The sequence below is a fragment of the Amblyraja radiata genome, chromosome 31 (assembly GCF_010909765.2).
Source record: "Amblyraja radiata isolate CabotCenter1 chromosome 31, sAmbRad1.1.pri, whole genome shotgun sequence".
In the NCBI taxonomy this organism is placed as follows: Eukaryota; Metazoa; Chordata; class Chondrichthyes; order Rajiformes; family Rajidae; genus Amblyraja; species Amblyraja radiata.
The window spans coordinates 19969373-19993872 of record NC_045986.1 but is presented as its reverse complement, the minus strand read 5'-3'; the positions used below and the strand labels follow the sequence as shown (position 1 = coordinate 19993872).

At 43.7% G+C, this 24500-nt stretch overlaps 1 long non-coding RNA gene across 1 annotated transcript; it reads left to right on the top strand.

The window, feature by feature from the left end:
• The first annotated feature begins 288 nt into the window (after nucleotides 1-288).
• LOC116990389 lies at nucleotides 289-24125 on the top strand. Its single transcript, XR_004416534.1, has 3 exons — nucleotides 289-419; nucleotides 20456-20458; nucleotides 24113-24125. It is a non-coding gene; the product is annotated as an uncharacterized LOC116990389 (long non-coding RNA).
• Nucleotides 24126-24500: the final 375 nt, after the last annotated feature.

Here is a 24500-nt window from a genome sequence, read left to right as displayed (position 1 = left end):
ACATAATTAACTGAGCTGGTGCGTTACCTATCTTGGTTGTTAGTAGACCACACAATTAGATGTTGCTGAGGTCCCCGGAAGGGATTAACTCTTTCCTCTCCTGCATCCCTCCTCCCCCTTGCTGTTGTGTGGTTACAGCAGTACCTGCTACCATAAGGAAATTATTGGAGCAAACATAATGTTGCACTGTTAGGGCAGTACGATGGCGCAGTGGTAGAGCTACTGCCTTACAGAGCCAGAGACCCGGGTTCGATCCTGACTACGGATGCTGTCTGTACGGAGTTTGTACGTTCTCCCCGTGCCTTCTTGTGTTTTCTCCGAGATCTTCGGTTTCCTCCCACACTCCAAAGACGTGCAAGTTTGTAGGTTAATTGGCTTGTTAAATGTAAAACATTGTCCATAGTGCGTGTAGGGTTAATGTGCGGGAAGAGAGTGGAAGTGCCTGGATTGTGCTGCCAAGGGGGTGGTTAAAGGAGATTAGTCGCATTCAAGAAACATTTGGATAGGCATATGGATATGCAGGGAACGGAGGGAAATGGGTTATGCGTAGGTAGATAGGTCATTGTCTTGCCATTATGTTCGGTACAGACATTGTGGGCTGGAGGGGCTGGTCTTGTGCTGTACTGTTCTATGTTCTATGTTCTATGCAAAAGCCGACAATGTTGGAAACTCGCAACAGGTAACACGGCAAATTCTGCACATGAAAACGTATTTCAGGGCTTTAAAGAAAGTAATCTTTCGAGAAACTCTGGAGTCCATGTGAGAAGACACACTTCTGCAGGGCATTGATACGGTAAACTGCAGGAAACGTTTCCGCATAAAAGAGGATGATAAAACTAGAAGACATTGATCTAGTGGAAGGGGACAAGAGATTTTAGGTGTAGATTTTGATGTAAGTGTCATGAGTACGGAGGCTGAGTGAAAAGCTGTGTATATATTTATATAATGATATATGGACACACTGATCTGTTCTGTTTTCATGCCTAATATATTCTGTTGTGCTGAAGCAAAGCAGGAATTTCAATGTCCAATCTGGGACACATGACAATAAACTCTCTTGAATCTTGAATCTTGAATCCAAACAAATTAGATAATTCTGTACATAAATACAGATTTAGAGGGGATTTGGGGGGAAAAAAATTTCAGCCAGAGAGGTGAGTACCTGATACACACTGCCAGAGAGAGGGGTGGAAACAGATTCACTGCCTGCATTTAAGAAGTGTATGGATGAGCACCGAGGCCTAGACGTTTACAGACCAACTGCTGGAATAGTGTATTAATATGGATGGGTGTCTGGTGGTCAGCATTAATGTGTTGGGCCGAATGGCCTGTTACCACGCTGAATGACTCTATGGCTATTGAGGTCAGTGTTCCACGATTCTGATCCCGGGTTCGAACCTGAATACAGGTGATGTGTTTCCAAGGCGACGTGACGAGTAACTGGAAATGGTGGCGTTTCATTGTGCGTGCAACCCTACCGCTTTGAGTTTAAGAAGGAACTGCAGATGCTGGAAAATCGAAGGTACACAAAAATGCTGGAGAAACTCAGCGGGTGCAGCAGCATCTATGGAACGAAGGAAATAGGCAACGTTTCGGGCCGAGTTTCTCCAGCATTTTTGTGTACCTACCGTTTTGAGTGATGGTCGCCTCTTTGGTAAGCGATGTTCAAGAATGTTGACAAATTGCACTGTGTGCCTGCAGATGGTATGAACCGTAGGCATAGTGAGTTGGATCGGAGAGTAGGTTAATTTACCAAGCCAATTAACCTACAAACTTGCACGTCTTGATATTGAGAGCGAGCAGGCTGCTTAACTACGAGTAAAAGGCTTGGATAGAGTGGTTGTGGAGAGGTTGCTTCCACTAGTGGGAGAGTCTAAACTAGAGGTAATAGCCTCAGAATTAAAGGACATTCCTTCAGGAAGGAGATGAGCAGGAATTTCTTTTGTCGGAGGGTGGTGAATCTATGGAATTCTTTGCCACAGAAGGCTATGGAAGCCAAGTTAATGGATATTTTTAAGGCAGAAATAGATAGATTCTTGATTAGTATGGGTGTCAGGAGTTATGGGTAGAAGGCAGGAGAATGGGGTTAGGAGAGATAAATCAACCATAATTGAATGGTAGAGTAGACATGATGGGCCAAATGGCCTAATTCTGCTCCTATCACTTATGACATGAGTAAGCCTCATCACAGATAAACTAATGGCATTTCTAGTAATGCACATATTACTGGTTAGACAATCGAGCCTCATCATCCTGTCGATTGAGGGATCCCTTATTTCTGCCCTCGCCGAGGAAAATTAATTCACCACAAACCAGTGAATAAATCCAAGAATAGATATAGGAAGCTTTTGTCATGGAGTCACTGAGTCATACAACATGGAAATAGGCTCTTCGACACATTTTACCTTCCTATGCCGACCAAGGTGCCCGATCTACACTGGTCCCACCTGCCCGCATTTGGCGCTTATCCCTCTAAATCTTAGATAGGCAAAAAGAAAATGCTGGAGTAACTCAGCAAGTCAGGCAGCACCTCTGGAGAAAATGGATAGGTGATACTTTGGGTCGGGACAGATCTTTGGACGGAAGCAGGATCTCGACCCAAAATGTCAACTATCCATTTTCTCCAGAGATGCTGTCTGATCCCCTGAGTTCCTTCAGCATTTTGTGTCTATCTTTGATATAAACCAGCACCTACAGTTCCCTTTGATTGCAGGGGAAATGCACCCAATCCCAAATGATCTCAGGCAATTCCCAAAGAAATGAGACTCCTCACCATTGATCACTCCTTTCCTTGATCATTGGCTGAATGTAAAGCGGACTGACTGCAATCTTGAGGTGACCTGTCTGCTCCTGCGTTTCTAAACACAGTGGAGCAGCGGGTAGAGCTGCTGCCTCCCAGCGCCAGAGACCCGGGTTCGATCCTGACCCCGGATGTTGTTTTTTGTGGAGTTTGCACATTCTTACTGTGACCGCAAAGACGTGCGGGTTTGTAGGTTAATTGTCCTCTGTAAATTACCCCTAGTGTTTGGGGGGTGTATGAGAAAATGGAATAACACAGAACGGGTCAGCGTGGACTTGGTGGGCTGAAGGGCCTGTTTCCATGCTGTCTCTCTAAACTAAACTAAAATTAAACATCTCCGCTCTGTCAGGTATAAAATCCCTAGATCCAGCCCTGGCTTACTCCATCTGTCAATGAACCCCTCATCTGAGCCTTTATTAAATCTAAACAGAACTACTGAACGGCACTCATAACCCTCGTATTCATATTCATAAATTCATGTATTCCCTTCCATCAACATGGAGCTCATTTAAAACCCAATTGCCTTTCATCATTTGCATCATCTCATTGCCTGGTAATACTTTGATTATGAAATTGATTTACTAACACTTTAGTATTAATCCTGCAAATGTTGTTCCAAATGAGAGCAGGAGATTTTTTTTCAATGGCCTCACAACTTCTCAAATCTGTATCCGCCAACAGCAACCCTGTTCTCAGCACTTCTCCAATTCTGCTCTCTTGAGAAAGCCAGGTTTTAATTGTTCGAGTTTAATTAAAAAGTTTCGTTTAATTAAATTTAGTTTAGAGATACAGCTGGGAAACAAGCACCACAGCCCCATCGAGTCCGTGCCGACCAGCGATCCCTGCACACCCACACTATCTGACACACACTAGGGAGAATTTACAATTTTACCAAAGCCAATTAACCTACAAACCTGTACGTCTTTGAAGTGTGCAAGGAAACCGGGGATCCTGTAAAAAACCCACGCAGTCACGGGGATAGCGTACTAACTCCGTACAGACAGCACCCGTGGTCAGGATCGAACCCGGTTCTCTGGCGCTGTAATGCAGCAAGAGTCAAGAGTCAAGAGTGTTTTATTGTCATAAAATCCACCGTTGTGCCATCTTGCCACTGTTCTAGTAATAGCAGATATGGCTTCCGCTGCCCAATTCTTAGAATTGCTCCTCTCATCCCGTTAAAATATTAGTTTTAAGTATTAGGATCCTACCTCCTCACCTGTTTTGACATTTGCCTCATGATACAGTGTCAATTGTTTGTTGATAATGCTTTTTTTCTTTTGTTCATTCATGGAATGTGGACATCTCAGGCAAGGCCGTTGCCTGGCAGATTGAAGTAATGTTTAACATTGAAACAGTCGACATGCTACTTGCTCCATGTCTCCATTTCTCCACTACAGCTATCATGCTGGACGGTAGAGTCACATAGCATGCCTTCTTCTCGTACAATATTACAACTTGCACCAAGTACTTAGAGACTCAATCTGTAAATTGTAACTGTGCAATTGGGAAGATTACACTCCACCTCTTTATGTATATATTTTCTATGCCTCAATGCAATGTGAAGACTTTAATAATGCTCGCATTCCATTCCAGGTATTTCACCATTCATATTATCCAGCTGTTGCAATGATATTTGACTTTATTTCTGGATTATTTGTCCAGGTGTCTGAATACTATCTCAGTAGCATGACGACCGGAATACATCCTTGTGTAGCACCTTGGACTACTTTAGTTCAAGTTACTGTTGTGAATCAATAACCCCTCAAGCTTGCAAACAGAGATGCATTGGCCACAAAATTATTTTTGCTTCCAAAGGAATGACTACACCTGCAGAGACACTGGTTTATATATATAGTGAGACAAGCAGCATCTCTGGATAGAAGGAATGGGTGGCGTTTTGTGTCAAGACCCTGCTTCAGACATTCTCCAGCATTTTGTGTCTATCTTCGGTTTAAACCAGCATCTGCAGTTCCTTAGAGGGACAGGCAGCATCCCTAGAGAGAAAGAATGGTTGACGTTTCGGGTCGAGACCCTTCTTCAATCTGAAACGCCACCTATTCCTTCTCTCCAGAGATGCTGCCTGTCCCGCTGAGTTTCTCCAGCGTTTTGTGTCTATCTTCGGTTTAAACCCAGCATCTGCAGTTCCTTCCTACACATTTCAGCTACAGTTCCTTCCTACGCGTTAATTTATATAATGCTTGCCTGCCCAGCTTCAGTCATTCACAGCAGCTGGCAATGCTCCAGATTGGAGGACAATTGTTGCCAGTTCAGCGACAGAGCCACAATAACATGATTTGCCTGGCTCCAACCCCATGTAAGTGATTGCCGGCAGATCTGTCGATAAGTCTTTGTCACAGTTTGATGATTAAGACCGGGCTTGTTGACGAACACAGTGACTGAAACACATTGTTTGTGAAAGAGCCATTCAAGTGAGTAATAGTGATGTTTGGCTAAAAGAAAGGGATGGAAATACTATTTATTTTGGTCCACAGATTAGATTTTATTGATAAGGACGCAGTAATGCAGAGGCCAGAAAGAAGATTTTAATTCCCCTTGACAGCACAAGTTGATCAGCTTCAATAACATTCATTTCTCTTTAATGGTCTAAAATGCTAAATAAATCATTTAACGATGTCGTTAAAATAAGGCTTGTCAGGAATTTACTTGAACATATGAATCAATGCATTTGTGAAACACTATGAAATGATCACCGTGTTGTACAAACAGAGGTATCAGAAGTAACTGCGGAGCATCCTGGACAATAAAGCTCACCCCCTCCATGACACACTGGTCAACCTGAGGAGCACCTTAGGCAACAGACTGGTTCCACCAAGATGCAGGACAGAACGCCACAGGAGATCCTTCTTCCCTGCGGCTATCAAACTGTACAACTTCTCCCCCTTCAGTCGTGGGGTAGATTGACTCCCCTCCCCCCCCACGCCTCCACAATCTTTGCACATCCCCAAACCTTTCCACTTGTTACTTTAATTTCATGTTTCATGTACAGTATTTTGTGTTTGATGACTGTTGACAGATCTAGTTCCCTCCTGGGATAAATACATTTCTATCGTATCGTAGCTAAGACAGTAATGTCAGTCATGTGCCACTGATCCATTGTTGGCCCATTCCCATACACTTCAATATTTCTTACGCAAATATGTTTTCCACTTTTCCTTTAAAAATGGATTCTGCACTTACCTATGTTTCTACTAGAGTGTTACAAATCCTTACAACACCCGAATGGTAGCTATGGGTGAGTGGTGAAACTCTCAGCTTTAAGTCAGGGGATCATGAGTTCAAGTCCTATTTCAGAGGCTTGATCACCATAATCCAGCTGACACTTCAGTACCATTTTCAGAAAGAAAAATCCCTTGGTTGCTTTTCCAAAGGGAGCGCAGGGATTTCCTGGCTTTGATTAATCCATCAACCAACTGCAGATCCTGGTTTACACCGAAGAGAGGCATAAAAAGCTAGAGTAACTCAGCCGGTGAGGCAGCATCTCTGGAGAAAAGGATGTAAGCGACGTTTCGGTTTGGAACTTTAATTCAGACCCAAAGACTCAGACTGAAGAAGCATTCCGACCTGAAATGTCACCTATTCCTTCTCTCTAGAGATGCTGCCTGTACCACTGAGTTACTCCAGTATTTTGTGTCTATAACAGATACAAAATGGTTTGTTGTTGAGATAGAGGTGAACATTTACGTTTTCCAGGCTGGTATCTCAAGGGTGCCTGAAGGGTCATTAAATGGAGAAATAGTCTAAAGATAGTCTCTGGAAACCCGGATGATTTTTAAAAATCATTCTTCCACTATAGAGATTGGATTGTTCCTCAGTCTCACTTGGGGACAATTTTAGCGTTCGGTAACTTGTCTGCAAACAGCTTTGCCTGTCTCGTAGCAGAATTGCCTATTTCTGTGAGAACGTTTTGAAGTGACCTAACTAAAGTTTTCAGGTCTAATGGAAAATTGACAAAGTAAATCAAGCATATCAGTCAATGTGGGAACACCAGTTATAAATCAGGTGCCCAAAGAGGAGAAATCAATTGGAACACTTTCACGAAAAGATAAATATTTATCGAATAAAATGCCAGTGAAGGACAATACTGACAGCTTTTCATTAATAAAGTCAAAGTTGGCAAACAAGGTCAAAGGCACAAAATGCTGGAGTAACTCAGTGGGTCAAGTAGCATCACTGGAGAAAAAGCATGGCTGACGTTTCGGGTCAGAACCCTTCTTCAGACTGGTCTCCAAAGGGGGATTGTCTAATTATGTTTAAAGTTTCTTTGCGGTAATATTCACCTTTTGTGGCATTCAGTGTCAAAACCTTCTTGAATAGAATTATAATATGGAAGCAACAGGAGGACACCAAGCAGAGTTTATGGACAATTTAACTGGGCAAAATTGGGGCCAAATATTGTTTGATGATATTCCAGAAAAAAAGTGCTGGGTAAATGCAAATGGTCATTGTTATCAGGGAAATGTCTGTTAACAAATGCAAGTGGGAATAGCTCAACCCTCTACAGAATCGAACCCCTCTCAAGAGGCGTAGGAATTGCACAAACTCCATCAGCTTCAGAACTGTCCTGCTCCATTTACAGGGAAATCAGAACGTGTCAGGAACGTTCCCCCATCACTTAATTCTCGTGTCTGTAATCCATATGAAAATTAAAAATGACTCCAATTTTGCCCAGTTAAATTGTCCATAAACTCTGCTTAATGTTCTCCTGTTGTTTCCATATTAGAATTCTATTAAAGAAACTAGGGAGGTTCAGCGTGCTTCAGTGGTGTTAATGCCAATATTTAACTTAAAAATACTTCTCTTATTTTCCAAATTAATATATTTTGCTTTGCACTCCAGGTGAAATAAATTTGTTAATATTCCTTGCTTGCCTTTTTTTTTAATGCTGAAGTGAAAATTAATGAGTCACATAAAAAACTTAATTCAGCATATGTTCGGAATATTTTGTGTGCAGTTCATGGAACAATTAACTTCCTCACCCACACAAGGCTATTTTTTCTTTCAAGACTGTTTCTTCTCAAATGATGTTATGTGAAAATATTCAACTGTGCGCTAAGCAATTTAGAATTTACCCTTTCCAGCAGTTCTTTGATTCCAATACATAGTAACACCTTTTGATTCCAGAAAAATAATATTTTCAGTACCTTATAAACTCAGTTTAGTTTAGAGATACAGGCTCTTCGGCCCACTGAGTCCGTGCCGCTCAGCGATCACCCATACACTGATTCTATCCTATACTACAGACCTCATGGAACTGTTTCCATGACTGCATGTTTTGCTGAAGCAAGTATATAAAACCCTGGTCAATTTGTCCCTTCCCACCCATACCACCCCCTCTCCGGGCACTTTCCCTTGCAACCGCAAGAAATGCTACACTTGTCGCTTTACATCCCCCCTTGACTCCATTCAAGGACCCAAGCAGTCTTTTCAGGTGCGACAGAGGTTCACCTGCACCTCCTCCAACCTCATTTATTGCATCCGCTGCTCTTGATGTCAGCTGCTCTACATCGGTGAATCCAAGCATAGGCTTGGCGATTGCTTAGCCGAACACCTCCGCTCAGTTCGCCATAACCAACCTGATCTCCCAGTGGCTCAGCACTTCAACTCCCCCTCCCATTCCGAATCCGACCTTTCTATCCTGGGCCTCCTCCATGGCCAGAGTGAGGACCACCGTAAATTGGAGGAGCAGCACCTCATATTTCGCTTGGGCAGTTTGCACCCCAGCGGTATGAATATTGACTTCTCTAATTTCAGGTAGTCCCTACTTTCTCCTCCCCTTCCCAGCTCTCCCTCAGCCCATTGGCTCCACCTCTTCCTTTCTTCTTCCCCCACCCTCACCAGTCTGAAGAAGGGTTTCGACCCAAAACGTTGCCTATTTCCTTCAATCCATAGATGCTGCCTCACCCGCTGAGTTTCTCCAGCATTTTTGTCTACCATATAAATTAGTAATATACAGTAGTTTAGGTTAGTGATATAGCATGGAAACAGGCCCTTCAGCCCATCGAGACCATGCCGAATGATGATCACCCGTACACTAGTTCTACCCTACACACTAGGGACAATTTACAGATGCCAATTAACCAACAGGCTTCCACGTCTTTGGAATGTGGGAAGATACCTGAGCACCTGGAGAAAACCCTCACGGTCACAGGGAGAACGTACAAACTCCGCACAGACAGCACCCGTAGTCATGGTCGAACCCGGGTCTCCGGTGCTGTAAGGCAGCAGCTCAACCACTGCACCTCTGTGCCACCCTTAATTCAGAGCTAGACCACACCTTTGCCAACAAAGGTTCTCTGAAAGTAAGATTCATCTGCTTGGCGCTATAAGGTTCCATTTAAAATCCACTGAATGGGAATGGACTAACTCTCTCTTCCGTAAGGGAATATAAGAGAACTATTCAGCTGATTATCCAGGCATGGTGGAAAATCACAGTTGGCATACGTCTGACTTTCCAACACATATAGGCAGAAAACACATTTCCCACTGGAAAAAAACAAATTATGCCCTAAATGTTTATTTTATGATTTTCAGTTAATTTTAATGGGAACTGTGATAACTGAGGAGGAGCATGACATAGCTTTATGTAAGATCTTCTCCAGTCTAACCTCTCCCCTGACGTACTGTATAATCAAGAAAACTTGACTGAAATTAATGTAATTCATTCTGACACTGTCTCTGCCTTGTTTTCAATGTTCAAGTCTGCTGGTTTGAAGACACATGAAGGGATCGGCATAAAATTGGGAGCAATGCAGAAACAAGGAAACACTTCAGACTACACCCCGTTCTTTATTCTGGACCCTGTCTGTGCTTTATATCAGACTTCAGCGATACAGTGTGGAAACAGGCCCTTCAGCCCACCGAGTCCGCGCCGACAAGCGATCACCCCGTACACTAGCACTATCCTACGCACACTGGGGGCAATTTACAATTTTACAATATTTCTGAAGCCAATTGACCTACAAACCAGAGCGCCTGGAGAAATCCCACGCGGTCACATGGAGAACATGCAACTCTGTACAGACAACACCCATAGTCAGGATTGAACCTGGGTCGCTGGCACTGTGAGGCAGCCACTCTGCCGCTGCGCCGCTGTGCTTCGCTGATGGTGTTTTTTTCCCTCCTGTGTGACCAATCCCCAGGAATTTTGCTGCTGTTATTTGGATTTTAGGACGATAATATTTGACTGAATATGGGACGAATTGCTGAGGGTTCAAGCTAGACGTGAATAACAGACTGTTTAATGAGCAGGGGCTCTGATGAAACTCTAATCGTTTCACACGTGGCACTTCCAGTGAGCGGATGAGAGAACTGCATTGAGCTAACATCAACTGGAATTGAGGATCCAAAAGTCAACAGCTATCATCTAACCAAGCCCAAGGAGGCATCCAGAGGGATACCTTAACGTTCATAATTGCCAATATCAAACGTGTATTTTTCATTTAAATGGTAAAACTCAAATCATTACTCACTGATAATATCTCTTCATCCTACATGCTGAATCCCTGAACTATGGTGAGTGCATACATTTTAAAGTCTGTGCTGAGTTAGCACATGTCAGGGATGGTGATGGGGGCAGTGATGTATTGTTATCTTTACTTGACAAGAGAAGACAACCTTTGTGAACTCCTGCAACTGGTTTACGAGGGAGGTGTAGGGATTACAACTGGATATTATCGCATCCCGGGCTGGGAGGAAGGCTTAGAATGATGGATAATTGATGAAGTGCCTGGTAACCAACAGACCGGGAGCGAGCGGACTTTAGATGGAGGAGGATTGGGGTTGTGGTGGATTCACCGTACAGGACAGCCGGCAATTACACTGGGAGCATGCGCATCAGTACGTGTGTCAGGGGTTATGGGGAGAAGGCAGGAGAATGGGGTTAGGATGGAAAAGTAGATCAGCCATGATTGAATGGCCAAGTAGACTCAATGTGCTGAATGGCCTATTTTTGCTCCTATCACTTATGATCTTTTGACATTAGGAAGAGTAATAGGACAAAGACGGCAGGGCAAAACGTCATTGAGTTCTAGAGCACAGAAACAGACTCTTTGGCCCATCAAGTTCGATTGGAAATTTTGGATTATATTTTACCTGGAGGTTAGCATCCCTTTCTGTCCTCGAGTTTACGGGGCAAACTTCCTTTCTCTATTTTCTTGAAAATGATTGATGGTCCTCACTGTGGTCCAGTTGGCTGATACTCCTGTCATAGCTCCTTGATATAAGGAGCCCAGTTTTCAAGGGAAGGTACCCAAGATCCATAGAGGAAGGTGTCACCGAAGTGTCTGGGAATGTTTAGTTTGATTTATTGTCACGTGTTGCAAGAAACATGCAAACCAGTCAGCAGAAAGACTTTAGACAATTACAATCGAGCCATCCACAGTGGACAGGTACACGATAAAGGGAATAACGGCAACCAAGGTTTAGTTTTAGTTTAGTTCAGAGATACAGAGCGGAAACAAGCCCTTCGGCCCACACCTACCAGAGATCCCTGCACATTAACACTACCCTACACACGCTCGGGACAATTTACACTCATACCAAGCCAATTGATCTACAAACCTGTACGTCTTTGGAGTGTGGGTGGAAACGGAAGATCTCAGAGAAAACCCACGAGCGTCACGGGGAGAATGTACAAAGTCCGTACAGACAGCACCCGTAGTCGGGATCGAACCCAGGTCTCAGGCGCAGCAATTCTACCGCTGTGCCAACGTGCTGCCCGAGGTCATAGTGTAAATTTCCACAGTGCCCCCTGCCCAAGGAATATTCAAATGCTGAAGACCCAACAGTCTCACAAGCTCTTTGGAAAAATAGGGCTGATAAAATTCTGAGTTTCAAAAAAAATCGCCAAAAAAACCCACTCACTCATGAATCAGCAGTCAAAGGGATGTGACAAGAACATCTGCCTAATTTATGCTGCTGGAACATGAAACACTGGATTCATAGCCATGAAATACCGAAGGGTGCTTACAAACCAGAGAGACACCTGCTGATAGACAGTCTTCCTTTATACAAGGCTGACATTTGTGCAATATCTCTATAGCTGGCAATCTGTTGTTTATTGTTGAGACTGTTGCTTATGGAACTGGTAATGATAGCCTGAAGGGCAGTTAAATCAATTATTCCTGGCATGTATTTTGTGATAGACTACCATGTCAAATGTTCCAATATTGCTCACACTACCAGCCAAACTAATTGGTTGAATAACTATAGAATGCCGGTAATGATATTTCGCACCATGTTCCTCAAAAGGGAACTTGAATAATTTCTGAAATTTCATTTCATTTTGTTAACAACTTCCATCATAGACAAGTCCCTCACTAGGCTCTCCTCAATATCCCGCAGCTCCGCTCTTGCTCCCCCTCCCCCCAGTCGTAACAGGGACAGAGCCCCCCTGGTCTTCACCTTCCACCCCATCAGCCATCGCGTACAGCACATAATCCTCCAACATTTACACCACCTCCAACGGGATCCCACCACTAGCCACATCTTCCCATCTCCACCCCTTCCCGCCCTCCGCAGAGACCGTTCCCTCTGCAACTCCTTTGTCAACTCGCCCCTTCCCACCCAAACCACCCCCTCCCCAGGTACTTTCCAAGCGATCGTTTCACTAAACACCTCCGCAAGTCCGCCTAACCTACCTGATCTCCCGGTTGCTGGACACTTTAACTCCCCTTCCCATTCTCACACTGACCTTTCTGTGCTGGGCCTCCTCCATTGTCAGAGTGAGGCCCAGCGCAAATTAGAAGAACAGCATCTCATATTTTGCTTGGGCAGCTTACACCGCAGCGGTATTAGCATTGATCTCTCTAACTTCAAGTCACCATTGCTTTCCCTCTCTCTCCATCCCTCCCCCATTCCAGTTCTCTGAGCAGTCTTACTGTCTCCGACTACATTTTATCTCTGTTTGCTTTGTTGTTACCTTCTCCCAGCTAACAATGATCAATTCTACATGTTCCTTGATCTCCATTCCCCTGACGTCAGTCTGAAGAAGGATCTTGATCCGAAACGTCCCCCATTCCTTCTCTCCAGAGATGCCTGAGTTACTCCAGCATTTTGTGTCTATCTTCAGTTTAAACCAGCATCTGCAGTTTCTTCATTAACATTCTGTTTTTACGATCTGACAGCCTCCATACATTTCAAAGGGATTGCCTGGACAGCCAGAGGTACAGGAAGTGATTCAATGATACTTTGTTGTCACATGCACCCAGATACAGGGACATGGTTTATTTTACATGCAACCAGGTAAAATCATACAGCAGACCACACTTAGGCAGTACACAAGTGTCGCCACGCTTTGGCTCCAACAAAGTTACAAAAGTTTGCCGAACAGTCCTATCTACCGACTGTTGCCGCACGTGACAGCAGCCACTCCCCCAGATTCCCCCTTCATTGTCGGTGACCCGCTACCTCCCCCCTCACTACAGTGGGTCCCCCTTTGTTTCGACCCACCCGCCCCCCTCCCCCGCCGGGTCCCCCTTAGTTATCGGTGTGCACGCAACAAAAGCTTTTCACTGTACCTCGGTACATGTGACAATAAACTAAACTAAACTGGTAGTTAGCAATGCGTACACTGGAGATGGACATGTGAGAGACTCAAGGATCCTGATCGGATGGATGTGGAAAACATGTTACTTCTTATGAAGAACTCTTGTTATTCTTATCGACTGAACATCTAATTCCCAAATATTCCCAGCATCTATTTGTTTGAATGTGTGGGAATGAACTGCAGATGTTGGTTTAAATCAAAGATAGACACAAAAAGCTGGAGGAACTCAGTTGGACAGGCAGCATCTCTAGAGAGAAGCAATGGGTGACGTTTTGGGTCGAGACCCTTCTTGAGACTAAAAGTCACGGGAAAGGGAAACAAGAGATATAGACAGTGATGTAGAGAGATATAGAACAATGATATAGACAGTGATGTAGAGAGATATAGAACAATGAATGAAAGATATGCAAAAAAGTAACGATGGTAAAGGGAACAGGTCAACTATCTGTTAGATACGTGGGAGAGAGATGTTCAAACCAACTGGTAAAGATAACTCTGATGAAAGACAAAGAGGAAAGGTTACAGAGACATTCATCAATGTTGATTTATTTCAAATCCACAAGAGTTCAAACGAGATTTTCAAGACATGATTTTTTATGCAGATAGTGGAAATTGCCTAGAACCTGCTAGCAGGTGTGGTGGTGGAAGCAGATATGACAGCAGCATTTAAGAGGCATTTAGACAGACACACAAACTGGTGAGGATTGCAGGGATATCAACAAAGTACAGGCAGATATGAGACATTTTAGTGTGAGTTTGAGATTACTTGATTGTCACGTGTACCGAGGTACAGTGAAAAGCTCTTGTGGCGTGCTAACCAGTCATGGATGGCACAGACATTGTGGGCTGAAGGGCCTGTTCTGTACGATGCTGTTCTATGTTCTAAGTGTTCCAGAGGGTCACTGCTCATGGAGCCAGGAAGTCGAACCCAACATCACTCTAGTCCGAAGAAGGGTTTCGGCCCGAAACGTCGCCTATTTCCTTCGCTCCATAGATGCTGCTGCACCCACTGAGTTTCTCCAGCAATTTTGTGTACCATCACTCTAGTCCTATGTTCACAACGTGTGCTTATCAACACCATGCGGAACACTGACAGTACTGAACCTGCAAATATTTTCAGAAGAGACTGGAAGGGTTTTTCCAAGCTGCCTGGTCAACTTCAAGTTACTCAGTTCGAATGTGAATGCTGAACAAATGTCAGAATTAATTAAAAATATGATTTACTCTAGTGTCTGGTCTGGCACCAAGCCATACAAAACAGATTCAACCCTTGGCCTGAGCTCCGCTGGCAAGAAAGACTTGGTGTTGCACTCTGATGAGCACAATGTTCGTTCAGGTTCACGAAGGGGAAATCATTCACAGTTCCTCATAAAGTCATAGAGAAGCACAGCATGATACAGGCTGTTCGTCTCACCGTAGGGGAATCGAGAACCAGAAGACATAGGTTTAAGGTGAAGGGGGAAAGATTTAATAGGAATCTGAGGGGTAACTTTTTCACATAAAGTGTGGTGGATGTGTGGAACAAGCTGCCAGAGGAGGTAGTTGAGGCAGGGACGATCCCAACATTTAAGAAACAGCTAGATCGGACAGATTTGGAGATATATGGACAAATGTGGGAGATGTTGATTTTCGTGTGAGGAGAATAGGTTACAGTGAACACTAGTGGAGAATGGGCTTGCTCTGAAAACTGGCATAGACTTATGACCAAAATCCATCCTTTTCTATCATGAGGATATATGTGCACAGTGTAATTAGCTGGAAGTTCTCTATGGAAGTAATGGCTATATATCAGGGGAATCCAGCCCAATACTGAGCAAATAATCTGTCTTCTAACAAGTAGAGGCTTAAAGCTTGGCTAATATATGGAAAAGGCAATTGTTCTTGATAACATGTGTAGGAAGGAACTGCAGATGCTGGTTTACACCGAAGATAGACACAAAATGCTGGAGTAACTCAGCGGGACAGGCAGCATCTCTGGATAGAATCAATGGGTGATATTTCCGGTCTGAAGAAGGGTCTCGACCCAAAACGTCACCCACACCTTCCATCCAGAGATGCTGCCTGTCTCTCTGCATTACTCCAGCATTTTATGTCCACACCTTCGATTTTCCAGCATCTGCAGTTCCTTCTTAAACCCTTATTTTAAGCATTGGTTTCATAAAATCAGGATCCGAGGCAGATTTCAATGAAGAGCAATAATCCCCTATTAATTTGACTGTCCCTACCCAGAAGCAAGATCAGTCGATGCATTCATAACACAGCAACTGGGTAAATAGTAATTGTTAAATCCACCTGCTTTTATAGAAGCATCATGTCACCAAAAGGCTTTAGCTGTCATCCAAGTAATCATATCAAATTAATTTATACATCCCTAATAATAATTTTAAGAAGTATTTAATATATGTGTTCACCTTTGTAGTTCCATGATTATTCTATTAATTTACTCCGGAGGAATAAGGTATCCCAATAACTGGCGGTTTCTCTTCCTGATGCTGAACCACACATGCCAATTAGGGCTGATGATCACTTTGAAGCATCCTCTAACGAGTTATTTAATTAATTTCAGCTGACTAATTCACAAACCTCTCACTCTGAGACCATTGTTGAATCTACCTCGCATTGATTGTTTGGAGAAGTTAATTGGGACTGATTTCAGAATTGAGCAAAAGAGGAACAAGATACAGATAAGAAAAGTGGAAAGTAAAGCACAAGAGTAATCAAGCGGGAAACATAAAAGGTAAAACTTCTATGGTTATGTAAAAATGGAAAGTGGTTCGCTTGCACGCTGAGATAGAAGAAATTATACTGGGGACTGAGAAAATAGCAGAGAAACTAATCAAACATTTTGTCTTTACAGATGAAGACAAGAAAAACTCTCTGAAAATGCTGGCGAACATCAGGTCCGGAGAGAAGGAGAAGGGAAATGATAATCATTGATGATAAGATGACCCACACTCTGGGGATGTGGAGCAAGTGTCAGTGGATAAACGTAAAATTATCTACCTTGCTAAAAATTTCAGGAAGGCAAATTACTAAGAAATGGTGATGTACAAAGGGAACTAGGTATCATTGTAAATCTTTACCTGAAAGCAAAAATTGCAGATGTTGCAAATAGTTAAGAAAACAAATAGTATGTTGGCATTCATTACAAGTCGAGTCAAGTGTATTGTCATTATGCACAAGTCCAATGACGTACAGCCTCACCACAATTGCATAGATGCAGCCAACACACAAAACTGTCCCTGAATCTGGAGGTGTGCATTTTCACACTTCTATACCTTGATGTGTCCTTGAAAATTTGCGACCTGTCAGGCATCAGATCGAAGGTTGCAAGTGGGATTACATAGAAACATAGAAAAAAGGTGTAGGAGTAGGCCATTCGGCCCTTCGAGCCAGCACCACCATTCAATATGATCATGGCTGACCATCCGAAATCAGTACCATGTCCCTTGATTCTGTTAGCCCTGAGAGCTATATCTAAAGCCCCTGTCCCACTTAGGAAACCTGAACGGAAACCTCTGGAGACTTTGTGCCCCACCCAAGGTTTCTGTGCGGTTCCCGGAGGTTGCAGGTGGTTCCCGGAGGTTGCAGGTAGTGGAAGCAGGTAGGGAGACTGACAAAAACCTCTGGGAACCTCCGGGAACCGCACGGAAACCTTGGGTGGGGCGCAAAGTCTCCAGAGGTTTCCGTTCAGGTTTCCTAAGTGGGACTGGGGCATAACTCTCTCCTGAATACTTCATTAAGTTGAGCTGTCATTAAAGATGTATTGGACTGAATAGCCTCTTTTGTTGTAGGTTTTCAGTCCAGCACCCTGTGGGAAATAAGCACTCTCAGGAAAGGAACTGAGTGGAGAAAGGAAGAAAGATTGTCAGTACAAAGAGAAACAAATGTTAAGTTGTTGCAACATTTATGGTAATAATCACGCAGAAACCCTATTAAACAAAAAGTGCAATTTACCTGAGGAATTAACTGAATATATAAATTCCGTGTAGCTAATATGTCTGAAATTGTTAGATTAGATTTTGTATTTGCCATCAATTATTGGAATAATTAAAAATTAAATATTCATGTAAATTAATCGCCTTCTGGCAACAAATATCTCTCTACATTGAGAAGGGGAAAATGATTCTCATAAAACAGCCTCAAGGATCTTGGTGAAAAATGTGCCTTCCTCAGTGGCAGCATGGGATAATGATTTCATACCCACCAGTGCAATCAGGCCTGGTTGATCAGAGAGTTTGCTTCTCTCAGTCGGGTACACAGCTGTCTGGGGAGAATGCCTGACAGTGGGATTAGACAAGGAAGCACAAAAACCACGAGTGGGTCACTGAGCCAAGTCATTGAGACAGCTTGTGGCTTAGCTGTACCTCGATTCCGATCACTCAGTTTAATGGGTGGCCTGGTGGCGCAGCGGTAGAGTTGCTGCCTTTCAGTGCTTGCAATGCCAGGGACCCAGGTTCGATCCCGACTATTGGCTGCTGTCTGTAAGGAGTTTGTACGTTCTCCCTGTGACCTGTGTGGGTTTTCTCTGAGATCTTTGGTTTCTTCCCACACTCCAATACAGGTTTGTAGGTTATTTAGCTTGGGTTTGTATACTTGGTATAAGTGTAATTTGTTCCTAAGTGTGTGCAGGCTTGTGTTAATGTGTGGGAATCGTTGGTCGGTGCGGACACGGTGGGCCGAAGGTCATGTTTCTGCGTTGCATATCTAAACTAAACTAAACTAAACTAAAGATCCTTCAATCTTAGTCTGGAAAAACTGTGTTTTGCAAACATAATTCGAGAACACAACTGCTCCCACCTCCAGCAACCCATGTTCAATCTAAATCTTCTCATGGTGCCCGGAGACAGACATGAAGCACGGGAACAGACAGAAGGGACGCAGAGTTCAGGGAAACTGGAATGGGGAGAGACTGGTGGAGGAAGGGAAGAGTCTAGGAGTATAATCAGAGATACTGCTTGACCTGCAGAATCACTCCAGCACTTTCTGCGCTTTTGTATAAACCAGCATCTGCAGTTCCTTGTTTTTGCAGTTCAGTTTAGTTTAGAGATACAGTGTGGAAACAGGCCCTTCGGCCCATCGAGTCAGAGCCGACCAGCAATCCCCGTACACTAACACTATCCTACGCCTACTAAGGACAATTTTACATTCATACCAAGTCAATTAATCTACAAACCTGTCCGTCTTTGAACTGCGGGAGGAGACTGGAATTTCCCGGGGAAACCCCGCGCAGGTCACGGGTGGAACGTACAAATTCCGTACAGACAACACCCATAGTCAGGATCGAACCCGGGTCTCTGGCGCTGTAAGGCAGCAACTCTACTGCTGCGCCACCGTGCCGCACCACATTGTGAAAGGTCCTGCTGGCTAGTGTTGGGTGCAGGGCCTTGGGCAGTGCACCCCGAGGCCTGGTTGCTGCTCCACCTGTGTGAAGGCTTGTTTACCCTTCTGGGCCCGAGGGATCCACAGGCACGGCCTGAGAGGCAAGATGCCAAGCTTGCGAACACAGAAGCTTCTCACTGGGGGCTGGGTGGATCGATTACAATCTGTTTGCTTTGACATCTGAGCATCAGTAACACAGCGGGATGTGCTGACCAGCACAAGTTGCACACAAAATGTTGCTTGTGAACCAAGCAGTGCGAACAATTGAATATCAGTGTATTCAGTGGCTGAGGCAATGTTGCAAAAGTATAATAATTGTCCCTCTTTTCAAATAGAAGTAATTTGGGTTTCTGAACAATTATTATGAAGCGATGTTATTCCCTATTCCACACATGCTGTCACCTTACTTTAATTACTTGCAATTCAATAGATGATTGAAAAGGAAATTGTGGAGGCATCATATGTTATGTGGCAAACTAATCTACGGTCAGTTGACAGGCTAATTTTGCAGTCAGTCAGTCATTTTGCCTTTATCTCTCCAGCCTGAATTGTAATTATCATTCATTCAAATGGAATCCTAAAAAAAATATCATTTTACATGTTCCAGGTTTATTTCCCCTTGCTGCCTCTTTACACACAGGTCAACAGACCCTTAAGTCTCTCTGATAGTGAGGGGACCTGCTGAATACTAATGCAGCAATGCATGTATTTCAATGGCACAGTCACTTGTTATTCAAAGGGCATTTTATTCACAATCATGAAGGCATCTCTTTGCTGATTCATCCAAGCTTAATGGAAAATGATGATAAGTGATAGGAGTAGAATTAGGCCATTCGGCCCATCAAGTCTACTCTGCTGTTCCTCAGTGCCATGGCATGAGGGAAGTTTCTGCAGCCGGGAGGACTGTGACCCTTTGTGGGAGAGGTTGGAGGTGCGTTTTTTTAACCACGGTTTTTGCCTATTGACATCAGTAAACAGAAGACGAAAAGAGGGAGGAACATGCTTCCATATAGCACTCTAGTTTCATTTAGTTTATTGTCACGCGTACTGAGGTACAGTGGAAAGCTTTTTTTGTTGCGTGCTGAACAGTCAGCAGAAAGACAAGACATGATTACAATCGATCCATTCACGGCGTAAGTTCTTTATTCTTCCCCAGCACATCTGAAAGTGATATATAATCGATTGGTTACTTTCGAAGGCCCGATGCTTGTTACAATTCAGGAAACGTGCACAATTTATACACAGCAAACTCCCACAAACACAATGGTAATTACGAGGTCAGCTGGATCACTGATACTGATTGAAAGATAAATGTTAGCTGGGGCATTAGGAAACTTTCCAGCTTTTCCACAAAACTCTGTGATGTGATGTTTCCTTTATCATCATTTACTATCTTTCATTCGTTGTTCTTTATCTCTCTGCATCATCGTCTATATCTCCCGTTTCCCTTTCCCGTGACATTCAGTCTGAAGAAGGGTCTCGACCTGAAAGGTCACCCATTCCCTCTCTCCAGAGATGCTACCTGACCCACAGAGTTAAGGTAGACTCTGCCGGAGAAACTCAGCGGGTGCAGCAGCATCTTTGGAGCGAAGGAAATAGGCAACGTTTCTGGCCGAAACCCTTCTTCAGACTTCTTCCCTTAACCTCTGTGTTAAGGGCCTGTCCCACTTGGCCGTCATTTGCGCGGCATTTACGCGACCTGGTAGCGTGTGGGTAGTGCAGGACGTGCGCATGGAGTGGCGTGGAGTGTGGAGTTGCGCGCGGTATCGTGCAGCGCTCCAGGGTTTCGTTGTGCACGAAATCTTCGCGCGCCACCGGCCTGTCGCGTAAATGACTTGTCGACACAATCATGCGTTCAAACGAAATCCTAAAAAAATCCAAAGACTTGTCGACACAATCTGCCGGCCATGACTTACATGGGGTTCAAGCTAGGCAAATCATGCTATTGTGGCCTCTTCTGAGGAAGGGTCTCGAACCGAAACATCACCCATTCCTTCTATCCAGAGATGCTGCCTACCCCGCTGAGTTACTCCAGCTTTTTGTGTTAATCTTCGGTTTAAACCCAGCATCTGCAGTTCTTCCCTACACATTTCATCTGCAGTTCCTTCATTTATATAGTGCTTGCAAGCCAAGCTGCAGTCATTCAAAGCAGTTGGCAATGCTCCATGTTGGGGGACAATTGTTGCCAGCTAAGCGATAGGGCCACAATAACATGATTTGCATCGCTCTAGCCACATGCAAGTGATGGCCGGCAGATCTGTCGATAAGTCTTTGAAGAAGGGTCTCGACCCGAATCTACACCCATTCCTTCTCTCCAGAGATGCTGCCTGTCCTGCTGAGTTATTCCAGCATTTTGTATATATCTTCGGTTTAAACCAGCATATGAAGTTCCTTCCTGCACATTATTCTAAAGCTTTCTCTCCTGCTCCTGCTATGAGAGCAAGGCTGTGAACACTAGCCCATGTCCTGCCAACATTTTGAAGTTTGCAGACTTTTAATGGGTCGATTCGCAATAAAAGATTCCTTTTATTGGCAACGAATGATACCACCATCTGCTCGGGCTGTTTCTCCGTGTCTTTTGGCACGCAGACGACATTAGAGAGCACGATTTTAAAGAAATTAGAAATCTTTAGCCTCTGCAGGCATTCACGACATTGTGAGTAAAGTCCCAGAAATAATGAGCATAGACAGGCGAACAATTTTGAAAAAGATTCCTGATGCTTTTCGACACGGCTGGGACTTCTAGGTTTGAAGGCTGCCAAGTTAAAAAGGCAATGATTAAATCCCAACTTCAGTGGTTATTGAGGTTGCAGAGGAAGTTAATATTTGTGTTCCCTGTAATTCCATTTGCTATGGACTTAATCTCATCCCAGTAGACCCTGTTTGTGCTAACTCTGGTCCAAGGCAGAAGATGTGTTGGCTAGGACGTTTGGATTGCTGGCAGAGCATGTTTTTTATCTAAAATATTGTTGGAAAGGTATCTTGGGTTATCACAAGATGTTCACAGGGTGAGAATTGAAAGATTTGGGGGCAGAGGCTTAATGTGAGAGAGGACCAATGTTTGCTACCATTTGCTGCTTCTAAGTTTTGCTCCATTCTATCTCTCGATTTTGTGAGCTTAAGATTCTTTCTCTCCTTTCTCATCCTTTTTCAGGGAAACTCATCCACCTTTTTCTATTTTACCTTTCCCTCCAATAATTAATGTTGCCTGGGATATTTAATTCTTGGTTACTTTGTCTTGGTTACTTTGCAGTCACTAAATTCTGGAGGAACTCAGCGAGACAAGCAGCATCTCTGGTGAGAAGGAAAGGGTGACGTTACGAGTTGAGACCCTTCCTCAGTCTGATGTCAGGGGTGTGGGCGGGACAGAGATAGAATGTAGTCGGAGACGGTAAGACTGGTGGGAGAACCGGGAAGGGGGAGGGGATGGAGAGAGAGGGAAAGCAAGGGCTATTTGAAGTTAGAGAAATATGAGGTGCTGTTCCTCCAATTTGCACTGGGCCACACTCTGACAATGGAGGAGGCCCAGGACAGAAAGGTCTGATTGGGAATGGGAGTGAAAGTGCTGAGCAACTGGGAGATCAGGTAGGTTAAGACGGACTGAGTGGAGGTGTTCAGTGAAACGATCCCCTCCCACCCAAACCACCCCCTCAATCACTGCCCAGGTACTTTCCAAGCACAGGCTTGGCGATCATTTCGCTGAACACCTCCGCTCATTCCGCATTAACCGAGCTGATCTCCCGGTGGAGGACATCTACAGCTTCCACTGGCCAAGCAATGCCACTGAGACAACAGCCCTTTATGGCCAGCTGCATTTAAAGCCACTTGAACATTGAAAATGGCAACAAACCCTGGTGTCTCTTCTATTATAGTCTCACTGGACTATTTCTAAACACTGTGTACTTAACTGGGATTGTGGTTGTGCTTAGTGATAATTTACTGAATTGTATGCAAAAAAATAATTTCACTGTACCTTAGTACATGTGATAATAAAGTGCTATTGAATATTGTATATTGAACAACTTTGTAGTCCTTCATTCATCGCCACCAACCAGTCCCCTCTTCACAGAATCTGCCCATTCAACCAAAGAGCATAAAATAAATGTCCTTTTACCTCTTCCATTCCTATCATCCAGGACTCAGTCTGATTTAGTTTAGTTTTGTTTAGGTTAGGTTAGATTAGTTTAATACTGTCATGTGTACTGAGGTACAGTGAAAAGCTTTTGTTTGCATGCTATCCAATCTAAGAAAAGGCTATACATGATTACAATCAAGCCATCCACAGTGCACTGATACAGGATAAAGGATAAAGAGTGCAACAATTAGAGCCAGATAAAGTCCGATTAAAGATGGTTCAAAGGGGTGTGTGGGATCGTAAGGAAATTTGAAATATTTATTGCGCTAATGTGAACAATGAAAAATTGACTGCTCATCATCTCCTCAAGAGTAGCCTCACTAAATGTTGACTGTATCCCATGGGATGTGTTTAAGTTGCAAGGCTTAGCTAGAGGGAGCAGAGATAAACATAGGTGTAAGTGCATCGGGATGAGCGCAAGAGAATCGATCATAAGAGAAGTCACTTTGTGACTAGCAAATAACTTTTAGGCAAAGGAAAAAATCCCAGCTATCAAACAGATAGAGGCAACTCCAACAGAGATAAAACAAGAGGATCAAAAACAACAAAGAAAACTGGGTTGCCAGTGAATTATTGCATAAATGTAAAATCAGGTGAGTGTTAATCTTTTCCGACTGTTTCTACGTTAATCTGAGTGCTTTCTGTAGCTGTGTCTAAAATTGCTTACAGATCTGAATTTGTGTACCACTGATTCTTGGGGTTACAGGATGGATTTTCAAATCAATGGATCAGTAAATGTTTTGTTTTCAGAATCAACACTACTCCCACATTGACAAACACAGAATCTGCTTAAACAAAATACTTCATGCTGTTCAATGCTAGAAAACAAAAGTAACTCACTTATTTTTTTCTTTAAAAAGCCTGGTAATGTCTGCAAACTGCCAATCTCCAGAGAAACAATTACCTTTTGATTTAGACACAAAATGCTGGAGTAACTCAGCGGGACAGGCAGCATCTCTGGAGAGAAGGAGTGGGTGATGTTTCGGGGTCAAGACCCTTCTTCAGACAGACTCCCTCAGTCTGAAGAAGGGATTCAACCCGAAACATCACCCATTCCTTCTCTCCAGAGATGCTGCCTGTCCCTCTGATTTACTCCAGCATTCTGTGTATATCTTCGGTTTAAACCAGCATCTGCAGTTCCTTCCTACGCCTTTTGATTTACCTCAGAACTCAGCTACTAACACGGCAGGGTTTGGAATTTTGTGCCTTACCAGTGGCAGGAATGGAGGGAAGTGTTTGGATTCAGGCTGGGTTTGGCCATCTGGATCCAGCATCTTATCTTTTCCTCAGCCTAGGTTAATGGGGAAAATATATGTGAGTTCAAATCAAATCTAGTCAAGTCAAGTCCAAATCATTGTTGTATGCACAGGTACTGTGGTACAGGTACAATGCAAATTTTGTTTGCAAAAACATTACAGTCAATAAACTTATGTAAACATAGAAAATAGGTGCAGGAGGAGGCCATTTGGCCCTTCGAGCCAGCACCGCAATCAGTAACACGTGCCTGCCTTCTCCCCATATCCCCTGATTCAGCTAGCCCCAAGAGCTCCATATACCTGTAACTATCTTTTAAATTCATCCAGTGAATTGGCCTCTACTGCCTTCTGTGGCAGAGA